Source organism: Ailuropoda melanoleuca, chromosome 1 (assembly GCF_002007445.2).
Source record: "Ailuropoda melanoleuca isolate Jingjing chromosome 1, ASM200744v2, whole genome shotgun sequence".
NCBI lineage: Eukaryota > Metazoa > Chordata > Mammalia > Carnivora > Ursidae > Ailuropoda > Ailuropoda melanoleuca.
In genome coordinates, this window is record NC_048218.1 from 33072366 (window position 1) to 33084446 (window position 12081).

At 36.0% G+C, this 12081-nt stretch overlaps 1 pseudogene; it reads right to left on the reverse strand.

The window, feature by feature from the left end:
- LOC100476644 overlaps nucleotides 1-11676 on the reverse strand; it is a 49165-nt pseudogene extending 37489 nt beyond the window's left edge.
- Nucleotides 11677-12081: the final 405 nt, after the last annotated feature.

Sequence of the window (12081 nt, forward strand, 5' to 3'; positions counted from 1 at the left end):
GAGGAGAAAGCAAAAACCCAAATGGCACTAGGGAAAAGAGGGATTTTGGCATGTGTCTGTGAGTGTATGTGCTGTGTGCCTGTGCGTATGTTGTATATAGTGTTGGGTTAAGGGGTTAATATGTTTTTGGATCCAGTTGGAAGTGAATATGTGCAGCTGGAAATGTGTATGAATGCTGATGGGTCTGCACATTCAGTAGATAAATGAATGTTGCTGCTATTGGAAGATGTTCTATAACTTACAAAAGGTATACCTCCTAGATTGTCTAAATTACTAGGATTTTACTGTTTTATCTTAAGAAATTCTCATAGGGGTCTTCTTATTTTTATTATTCAGCTAAGCCAGCAGGGGGAAGTCACACATTACTTTTTGGTGGGCTTTTGAAACATTTCTTCAGACTCTTTTTAAAAAGAAGGTCTATCTTCTTGTTAGAAATAAATAAATAATTAGGAGAGTGCCTATACTTATGATTCTCACAAGCACACTAGTATCAATTCTTAAAGAGCAGTCTTAGACTTTCTTATTTTTTCTAATTAAAAAAATGAAGCACTCCAATATCCCTGGTAAAAAGTACTTGCATTGTTGATGATATTCGCAATGCTTTCAAATTACTAATTCCATTTGTGACATAAGAAACTTAATTACTAAATTTGCATGATATTCCAAAAAGTAAAGGGGAATCTATTAGTCAATTTTTAGTTCTAAAAGTAAATGATTTTAATATTTGCTACTGTAGTCTTCATCCGCTTTTTTTGCAATTTAAAAATAATCTGAGGAAGAAGGGAAACATTTTAAATTTCAAGATATAAACAAGAATAGCTCTTTGCCAACACAAAACAATATGGAGATTCTATGGCTATTGTTTCTGGGAAGAGCTGATTACATCATATTGTCTGTATTCTGTAGGAGAAACTGTAATGCTTCCATGACTAGTAATGGGATGGTCTAAGCGAACTTACAGTGCAATTTTGAGTGACATGGAAGGATAACACCATTATTCTTTGTATTTTAGTCTCTATACTTAGTTAATCAAGTTCACTGTTCCATCATCAATTGTCACTCACTCATTATGTAAAATTTAAGCATCTTCATTTAATGTTATTGTATTGTTTCTGTTTACTACAGCTGGTTGCAATAGACTGAAATGACAATTTCACAGTTACACATAAAAGGTCACAAAAATAAACATTCAAAATAGAAACATCTTACTTTGCAACAAGTATACAATTTAAATATGAGTAAGATATCTAAAGTTATGAAAACTGGAAGGAGTTTATCTCCTTATATGTAAACTCGTCTATTTGAAAGATGCCATACATTTTTTTAAATATATTTTTTAAAGTAAATGGTTAGGTAACATTTGTCTTTGAAATCATAAATCCTCAATCATTATGATTCGTCTATGTTGCTAATTACATACAAATGTTTAACATATTACAGAGAAAGGTAATAGAAAATAATGATCATATATTTAACAAATGTGAAAAAATATCCAAAAAGTTAATTATGAAATAATATTCAGATTAAGAAATAGAACAAAAAACACTAAAACAGCTGTTACTAGAAGAGCAAAACTATATAATTTGCATATTTCATATTTTGGAAATTTTAAATTTTTCTACATGCACATACACACACACACTGAAGTGCAGAGCAAAAACTGTGTGGTGGAAGAGCAAGCAGAATGAAAAGGTGACAAGGGAGCTGTACCACCAAATCTGTATCTGACATCACCAGGACTTCTTTAAAAGTGTTAACACAGAAGTACACCTAGCAACTAGCTCTCAGAAGAATATTCTTAACTGCTATTGAATTAAAATCTCAAATGGCTAATAAGATAGGAATGAAATAATTGTTTTCTTTTATTGATAGAAATAATACTGAGTTATGAGCCTTTCCTCTCACTGCTGGGGTTAAAATTTTAGTCATTCTATTCTGGGAAAGAGTGTATTATTCCTAAAAGTATATGAATTTCAAACTACGAGAACAAAGCAGTTATATGTTAAGTGTAGTACATACCAGACCTAGATTATTTTCATTCATTAAAAATAATTTAAAAATATCAATAGCCTTTAGATATTGGCAAAAAGACATAGGATAAATGGTAATCTTAAGAACCAAATGAAGCATTTAAACATACTGACAGTCTGGTGCAGAACTATTAGAGGGAAGTTACTTTAGTTAGATTACATTTTCTTTAACAGTAAAGTTTATAACTAGCGTATCTATTTCCTGATCAGCTCTTCCAAGCATAATTGCCACTAAGTAAATTTTTTAAAAAAATGAACAGGTTTCCTTTCAATTTATGTAGCACTTTAATTTGGAAATATAATCATAGAAATCAGCCCATTAGTTCTGCTGATTGGAGATGAGAATCAGGATTACAATAAACATGATGTGATGTATAGTAAACCCAAATGCATTGATTATATACTAGCCAAGACTCATGTAAATTTCCTATATTTTATGTTGCTATTTGTAATATCTTTGTGTCAACATGCCTCATGGTAATTTAGGAGCAGTTACATAGACCCTTCCTCCAGTACTATGGCTTTTGGCTTAAAATGTTCACTTGCATTTAATATTATGGAAATTTACATGTTGGGTTTAAGTGGCCTGAAGTTCAAGTATGTAAGATAAAATGGAAATAATGCAGCCTACTGCAATCATATTGTGCCAATATTCAGGCAGGGCACAGAGGAAAGACACAACAGGTTTTGAAACCAATCAAATTAATCACAGCCTAAGCTGGGAAATAGAGAGGGAAAGATTGCTGCTCATCAGGTCATGCTGTGCTGATGAAGGAAACAGATCTGGTCATTTGATTACAGGGCTATAGATACAAAATTGCGGAAACCCTTCCCAAGTAACTAACTTGTAGTAATGTGTGGGTATTTCTGCAGCTTGAGAGGACGAGCTGAATCACTTTTATAATCCGTGGATGCATTTAGATAAGGGGCTTAAATACAACCAAAAGCATGCCAGTCTCAGATCGAGTAACAATTTATGATACATAGAAAACAATACAGGAGAGGGAGCTAAATAGTGTGAAATTCAAAAACAGCAGCTGGAGCAGAAGCTCTTGAGGTATATGAATCAGAGACACATAAATACAATTGTAGGCTTTTGCCTTTCATTATAGTGTCGTGTGGACCTCTTAAAAACTTTTTTTGGTATCTGATATTCATCCAACTCTACTTCAGGGAGATAATTTAAGTGTCTGGAATGCTGGCTTAGAAAACATGTTGGAAGTTGAATAAGGCCAGCACTCGTCTCCTGTCAGCTTCAATATGCTTCCTCCTTGAGTTCAGTGGCGCCGTTTACAGAAATCTCTGAATGACACAATGTGTTTATTAATACTAAGTATTTACCTGTATAATGAAGTAATGGTGGGTAATAGTGGTCTCTAAGAATTTTTGAAATTTTTGACTTTGATTAAAATTTCAGATTTAATATTCTCCAACAGTGTGACTTTGGACACAGTGCTTATTCTTTCTGCTCAGTTTCTTTATTTATACAATGGAGATGTTAACGTCTACTTCATATGGCTGCTGTAGAGATAATGAAATGATCTTTGTTAACTGCTTACCGAGCACCTCACAGGTAGAGGATTCTTAACTGGCTAACAGCTATTTCTGTAGCCCACAATTCTCTTCACTATTTAAAATCTTCATCATTTGGGAGTGGATGATCTCTTCAAACTTAGGTAATATTAAATAGATTTTCATGCCTTCTGTCCTTAAAATATGATAGAAAATAAGTTACCACTAATGAAATATTGGTAATTCACAAACTTTTCAAACAGTCTTCAAAGTCTGACTATTTTGGGGCGCCAAATTCTATAAGCCAAGACAAGTACTTGTTCTGTATTTTAATGAGCGAAGCTGATATCATAGCTTTTTAATGTAATGTATTTTCATGGCTCCTGTCACTGTGAAAACCAAGTCTTCAAAGAAATACATGTAAAAAAGAAATGGATATGTGAATGCTTTTGGTCCCCCCTCTCTTCTAGCCATGACAGACAAAGTGAGCGATGAAAGGAGAGCTCATTATTTTGAAGAAATGGCACCTTAAATTAAAATGGCAGTGCTCTCTTCCTTTCTTAGAAGTCCTTTTATAGTGAGAGCCAAACACCCGTTATGAGTTCAATTGTGTCCCCTCAAATTTTTATGTTGAAATTGTAACTCCCATTTCCAGAGAATATGATTTTATTTAGAAATATCATTGCAGATGTAATTAGTCAATATGAGGTCATACTAGAATAGAATAGGTCTCTAATCAAATATGACTACTGTCCTTACAAAAAGGGAAATTTGGACACAGACATGCACACAAGTAAAACACCATGTGAACATGAAAGCAGAGATTGGGATGATGCTTCTATAAGCCAAGGAATGTCAACAATTTCCAGCAAGCCACCAGAAGCTAGAAGAGGACTATGGAATAGGTCATCCCCATAGCCCTCAGAAGGAACCCTGCTGACACCTTGATCTTGGACTTCTAGCCCCAGAACAGTAAGACAATAAAATTCCATCGTTTAAGCCACCCAGTTTGTGGCACTTTGTTATGCTAGCTCCAGCCAACTAATACAACTCCAGACTATTTATTGAGATATGAGTTCTAGAGAATTGTGTATAAATCTATTTTAGGCTTCTATTGTTGTAAAACTAATGACCACAACTTAGCAGCTTAAAACAACACATATTTGTCATCTGGCAGTTTCTGTGAGTCGAGTCTGGGCACAGGTAGCTGGAAACTCGGCTCAGGTTCTCACAAGACTCAATCAAGGTGTTAACTGGGCTGCATTCTCAACTGAAGGCTTGATTGGAGAAGAATCTACCACCAAGCTCATTGAGGTTGTTGGCAGAATTCTTTCCCTTGTGCTTATAGGACTGAAGCGTTCCACCAACCCCCACTTTTTTTTCTTCTTTTTAACTATTGACTGGGAGCTATTCTCAGTTCCTAGAGGCTCTCTGCTGCTCATTTTTAAGTACTCTCCTCTATAGTCACTTCACGACAGGACTTTTTTTTTTTTTTTTTCGCCCAAAGCTAGCAGGTCAGTCTACTAAGACTAAATCTTATATAATGTAAGATAATCATAGGAGTAATGTCCCATTACGTTTGCCATATTTTATTGGCTAGATAAATTCATAGTTTTGGCCCATACTCAAGGGGAAGTAATTGCACAAGGACAGAACTCATTGGAGGTCATCCTCCAGTGAACTGATAAAAATACCTAAAAATATATATTTTTTATTTTTATTTTTTTATTTTTATTTTTTAAAAATATTTTTTAGTAATGAGAAAACATGATCAGCTTTGATACACACACATACACATTCAACAATAGAAGCAGATCAGTTGTTCTATTAGAAAATAATCATAGCATTACAGAGCTTGCAACTCTATAACGATCAAGTTCTGACGGTAGAGATATAAAGCTGTATTTACCTGGAGGAGATTAACTAGTACAAGTCTAGCCAAGATATTCTGGAATGTCCACTGTCATTCTTTCAAAATCCCTTTGGTTTTTTAATTTCTCCCAATTTATGATTGACCATTTCTCATACACAGAAAAGATACACTTAAACACTTCTGGAGTGCACCTGAAGTAAAGGTAAAATGTTTATAATTACATGGGGCTGAAAAATAAAAACATTTTTAAGTTATAAGAATGAAAAGAAGGAGGGGTGCCTGGGTGGCACAGCAGTTAAGCGTCTGCCTTCAGCTCAGGGCGTGATCCCGGCGTTGTGGGATCGAGCCCCACATCAGGCTCCTCTGCTATGAGCCTGCTTCTTCCCTCCCACTCCCCCTGCTTGTGTTCCCTCTCTCGCTGGCTGTCTCTATCTCTGTCGAATAAATAAATAAAATCTTAAAAAAAAAAAAGAATGAAAAGAAGGAAAAATATAATTGACCAGAATTATTGACATATTTTTAATTCATTAGTTCTTTCAATGAGAGCTACAACTAAATATAGTTGAGAAAAGGTCAAAGATGCTGTTATAGATGAATTTGGGGGATTTTAATTAAATACAATTGGTGAACTATTTTCAAAGCCCTAGATTTATTTATTCTGAAAAACATTAGATATTGTGATTCAGTTATAATTTAGACAAGTAGTACAAGTTAGGTTCCATTCCAGTTAATACTGTATTTTTCTAGGTACACATTCAATAGATAAAAGGGAAAATATTTCACAATTTAACTCAGTTTATGGGATTTGATTCTATGATAAGATGAAGGACTGTGTTCTCTTACTTTCGTATCTTTAAATTTGTAAAGCTCTTTCTGAGGATATATATTGATTAGATTACATAAACATTCTGCAGAGTGAAATTAAAGTATACATATCATATAAGAGAGTTAGTCAGCAGGGATTGGTTTCTAAATGTTATGCACCCAGACGGCCATCAGGCAGCCAGCAGAAAAATGCATTTTGAAGCCATAGAGTCTTCAGTTTTTATCTCTGACATTACATTGAGATTCGACAGATGGAAGCCCAGCAGCAGACATGCACAATGGATGCCAAATGAGGCACATATACATAGCAGAGTGGTGCCCTACCCAGGTGGTCATCGTCTCCTTTCCAAACCTTTAACATGGCTCACTCCAAACTTGACTACGCTGTAGCGATACTGACACATTCTTCAGTCATTGGTGAATGTCAGTGGGCTCTTGGCTCTCTGCATTAGGAACTTTAGCACGCTCTCTTCTCTGTACATATGTCCAGGTTGGCAGCCAGTTGGCATGGCTGTGGATGCGTCTCTATCTGTCAGATCTCCTCATCACCTCTGGGACAGAGATAGACGATATGAGTATGTTAGCAAGAATGTTACCATTGGCTGTGGAAATATGTCCAGGGAAATAAAAATTAGGAATTATCTTTATCATCTAAACCAAGGGTTTACTCATATTTTAGAATACAAGAAAAATCCAGTTAAAATAGGAAAAAAAATGCATGATAATTTTAGCCAAGACTTTAGTCTTCAATAGTTAATTGAGCCAACATAATAAAAAATTATTATTAAAAAAATAGTTAATTGAGCCAAGGAGAGTATACATCAAGCTTACGAAGGACTAGAACAGTCTTTCTAACACAATATCTGGAAGGGCATTAAAAAACCCCCAAAACCTAATAACCAATCTTTTTAATTGATTAAAATTACAATAGTAGATTACTTGAAACAGAACTATGCAGATGTCCTAAATGTTCTGTGTAATCAATTTTCAGAAATTTTTAGAATGATGTGTCTGCTCTATACTCACATGCACATATGTCTGTATTTTCCATTTGCCCTACCCATCGCCCAGCTAATAAACAGCACCAAAATAATTTTGCTTCAGATTTGTCAGGTAACCTTGAAATAATTGGTTGAACTGGTTCCATTTTAAATTAATTTCTCCATCATCTTTTCACTTCATGATGTTATCTTTAATTCATCTATTCATTTATACCAACAAATATTTACTGAATTCACTATCACCTCTCTAACCTTTTAAGCAGTTCCTCTGATTATGCTCCCTAGTTAATTTTATGAAGTCACTGTCCACTCACTCACTCATTCACTTGAGACAAAAACTTGAGAATCATGCTGGAGTTTTCCCCTTCACTGACCTCTCACATGCAATCTGTTCTTAGCCTTCCTAATTCTATTTCGTACATATCACAGATAAGTCATCCAATTTCCAATGCCAGCAGTATTCTTCCCTATGTATTCAAATGCTCATAAATAGGACCGTATACCCCAGACTTTGAAAAATATACCAGTGTCACTGTTTCATGATTGTATGGATGTGTTTTTCACAAAGGGGATAAATATTATAACTTTTAATCATCCTGGGGGAGGTTAATTGTAAAATAGCAATAGAAATAGAGACTGGGACAAATGTGGGAAGAAATTTTTCCTCTTGTATCTGAATGGGAGTGGTGGACAATCATGTCTCATTTTTAGATATGGAAAAGTTGTCAAAATGTTCTTTTTAAAAGTAAACATCTTATTTTACTGACACCCCTCGATTAGGAATGGAAACCTTAACCTTGGCCTTTTGTAGTGATCTCGACAGCAACTGCGGGTCAAGGGGATTTGTCTGAGTTCCAGTTTGATAAGTGAGGGGGAAAAAACCAAGAAAACAAACAAAGAATACTAAATAATAATTTAATAATTCTTTACGGGTTCTAGGACACAATAAAGGAGGCGTGGGACTTGAGGGAAGACTGGACTTCATATTTACCTAGGCAAGTTCTGGTTGGGGTCTTGACATCAGTTCATTGGCTTGAGTCCTATGTAATTGCAGTATAAGTTGGTGGTTACATACATGGGATCTGATGAGAGATTCTGTGGGTTTGAATTTGAATCCTCCTCATCTTTAGCAAATAATTTAACTTCTCTAGGTCTCAGTTTCTTCTTAAAAAAAGAAAGATAATAACAATGATATAGCACACAGAAGCATTTAGAGTAAATATCCTTTGACATAGAGTAAGTGATAAATTGATTGAAGAGATATGTCATCTATGGTTGTAATCCAGAACAAATAACTGAAAGTGTGGCTTATACCGACTTTTCTTCCACATTCTCTCTGCCTCCAGGTTGCCCTCTCTGACCCATCTTTCACCATTGGTAACAGGATTGCCAGAATATGCTCTTTAAAACCAGAATTGATTATGTAATTCCCCAGGTTAGTTTTCTTCAGGCATTCTTCATAGCTTTCAGTTTAGACCAACATTTCTCACCATAGCATGTAAGTAGAGTGACCATACGATTTATCATTTAGGCATAGGAGTTAAAATATCTACTATTAATAATTACTTTGGGGCAATAGGCATAACTCAGGTTTATTGCAGGTAAACAGGCACCTATGGTTATTATAGAGAAGTCTTTTTGTGATCTTGTTTTCAACCTCACCAGTTAGTTTCTGGTCTTCTGCTGCAGCTACCCAGACCCACCAGCAGTCCCTAAAGCATTATGCTTCTCTGTACCTTTGAATATGCAACTGTTAACAATTCTCATTTTCTTCTCTCCATTCTCTTACCAGATTTATCCTTGTCATTTTAAGGCACTGCTGAATTCGGGAAATCTCTTTAGATTCATAGATTCTGAGTCATTTGTGTGTCTGTGTGTAATATGTGCATTTATCTTTATCATTATAACAGTTATAAAAAACAGCTGCCAGGTATATAATATCTTCTATGCCAGGCACACTAGTACCAGGATAAGCCCTTTGTATGTGCTTTCTCTAAACAATCCTGCAAAGTAAATGTACATTTTCTGTAGTTTAAAGATTAAAGAAACAACAACAAAACAACAAACAAACAAAAAACTAAAGCCCAGGGAGTTAAGTGACTTGCTGAGGCCCACACAGTTAGTAAGTGGCAGAGGCAATATTCAAGTTCACATTGATCCATATCTAAGCCCATCTTTTCGCCAAATGGCCCTCTCATCAAAACAGTTATTACCAAGAATTGCAATGAACATATGTATTATCTGTCCATCTATATCATAGATATCTTGAAGGTTAATACTATTCCTTACTCATTTTTTTCTTTTAAAATTTCCTGTACTTAGTATAGTGCTGGCACAGGGTAAGCACATGACAAGTGTTGGATAGATGAATGGATTGCTAGATCTTGACCAATTCAATGACTCTGTAAACAGTAACCAGTTTCTTCCAGTTCAAAAGTATCCTTCCCAAGTTTTCTGCCTTTGGACACATTCCTCAACCTTGGGACTCTGGTTCTCATATCTTGGTTGACCACCTAACAAGATTTTTGAAGTCTGAATCCAGCACTGGATTAAAGTATTTGGAAAAGAAAAGAAAAGAAAACAGAACAAAACTAGGCCAACCTACACATTCAGCAAGGCACAAAGGCTTTCTAGGAGGGTGGTGGATCAGGGAAACAAAATCTTTTACTACATTATGCTAGAGGAATTTTATGTACAGATTGCCTCTATTGTTTTGTCTCAGAATTAACCAGAAATATTCTTTCTCAAAAACTTGCTGAGATCATTAAGGAAATGGCAATTGTGATAAGAATAGGAAGAGGAAGAATGAGAGGCAATTTTGGAGCATAAGGTTACTGTGGAGGAGGCCAGGTCTTAATGGGATTTTAAAGCAGGGGACTTTGGCTAGCTAGATGACAGTATGGCAAGACTGACAGGATGGTGGCACTGGGTGTCTGGTAATTTGAGGAAGGGAGTATTAGGTCATGGAAGAAGCAGTGGCACAGAAAAGTGTTTAGTAAGAAGCATCATACATAACCCTCACTGTTCAATTTTGTTTCAGACTAGTCCTTACCTCCTGTGAAAACCCAGGGGCAAAGTGAATCTGCCATTTGACTCATATTCCTGTCAACTTCAGGGTGACTGCTGCAGACACAGATGGGCGTCTCACTACAGAAAGAAAATTGTGCAAGGGTACTTTATGACATGAGCAGCTGTGCCTGCCCACTGTTTGGAAGGGCCCGTGCAAATCAGTCACCTTTAATGTTCTGGGTTTAAAAATGTTGAAATCTTACTGTTCTGTCCCACCATAATAGAGGAATCCTCCTGTTTTATCTCCTTCCATTTTATCTATATTTACCTATATGTAGAAAAAGGCATGCAAAAATCAATGAGATACAGTCCAACCGTGAGAGGATCATAATTTAGATGGCTCAGAGGTGGCTTCAATAAATGAATGCTCAGAGTCCTGAAACCTGAATTCTATTCTCAACTCTGTCATTATTGGCCATGTGACCTTGGGTAAATCTCTTGGCCTTCTTAGGTTTTCCTTATGTTTTATTTTATTTTATTTTATTTTAAATTTTATTTTATTATATTGTGTTAATCACCATCCTTATGTTTTAAATAAGGACACTGTGACAGATAATCCCAAAGGTACTTTGCAGTCTAAAAATTTTTTTGTATCATTCTTAACAAATTTAGAAATGCTAAAAGAACATGGAATTTTGGAGTCAGCCAAATCTGAGTTAAATCCTTAAACCACCACTGGGTGACCTTGGAAAAGTTATGTATCCTCTCTACAGCTAGTTTTTCATCTGGAAAATGGGAATAATATTGCTGACCTTGCAGGCTTGCAGCGACCATCAAATAAGATTCAGTGTGAAGCTGACGGCATATCACCTGGTGCATAGAAGATATTGATAAATGGGGGTTTTTATCAGAAAACCTTTATAGGTGGAGGGAAATCTCATTTCTGATGAGAGGAATGCCAAATGGGACACTCAACTTACTGTTTGCATTCCTCATCCGTGAAGGTGTCCATGAATTGAAATTAGCACTGTGTGTGAGCCTCATGGGATTCAAGTGTTGCTAAGGCAACCACTAATTTCCAAATCAGGGTAAATAGTTTCACAGAATGTACAGTTTCCTTTAACAAATTGGATTCCAGGGAAGGGTACACCTTTCCTTCCCCCGCTGCTCTGTAGCCCAGCTAGGGCTGTGCACCTGCAGCTCTCGGTGCCAGGGGCTGCTTTCATCTTCTGCCAATGACACTCTGAAGGGGAACAGCCAGTAACAGAGATCCCTGAGGTCTGTCAGCTTTACCCAGTCTTTACCTTTTGTACTTTGTCAAGTTGTAGTCACATTTCTTGACTCCCACAGTAGGGCACTGAAACAGCTCCTCGGCACATTCATGTAATAGACTTCTCAGCAAAGATGCCATGCGGTTTGCAGCCATCTCGTCCTGCCTTCTCTTCCGCACTCTGCAACCATCCTTATTTCCCCTACTCACTCATATGAATTCCTGCAGAGAATGAACCTATTATTAAGCCGGCATTGCCTCTCCTGCTACATTCTTGTGTGAAATTAGTCCTCTTCATTGTTGCAAATAATAGGCAACCACTTATATATCAATGAAAATTCACTGCACTGCTGAGGGATTATTTCAGTCCTGGATAAACTACACATTCCTGCCATTGTTTATGGAGAGTGATTTTAAGTCTTTATTGCTTCATTTTAAATGTTTTCTTTTGGGTGGGGTGGCCAATCTTCCCTGTGCACTTAGCATATTTTCTCCTTTAACCCCTTGAAATAATGGGTACTGTAACAGTGACATCTTTTTTTTTTTTTTTTTGCAATAATT